Raw genomic sequence first — 414 nt, 5'->3', positions numbered from 1 at the left:
CAGTGATTGGTCAGCAGGTGTTAGCAACATTTGCACGTTAGTGGGTATTTACTGCGTGTTCCAAAATCACAGAAAGTCCTTCCTGAAAATTATAAATGGCTTTTGAATTAAAACCAAAATCCATGAAGGATCATTAAAAAAAAAAAAAAAATCAATGTTCAAACTGACACCAAGAGGTTAACATGGTATAATCATTATAATATGAACACAAAGTGTGAAAATGCAATTAAATAGTGAAGAGCAGAAATCCGCTGAAGGTGTTGTAGTTCATGAAATCATCAAAGACGAGCCTGTTTGCTTGCAGTTCCACATAGACGTTGTCTCCAACCTTCAGTGGGATGACTGCAGCGTTGCTTCCCATGTCGTGGATGTCTGTTCCACTGGTGTCCCAGACAGACGTCAACAGCTCATCGT

Source organism: Oryzias melastigma, linkage group LG8 (assembly GCF_002922805.2).
Source record: "Oryzias melastigma strain HK-1 linkage group LG8, ASM292280v2, whole genome shotgun sequence".
Classification (NCBI taxonomy): domain Eukaryota; kingdom Metazoa; phylum Chordata; class Actinopteri; order Beloniformes; family Adrianichthyidae; genus Oryzias; species Oryzias melastigma.
The sequence above is the reverse complement of the archived record's forward strand: the minus strand, read 5'-3'. Positions refer to the sequence as shown.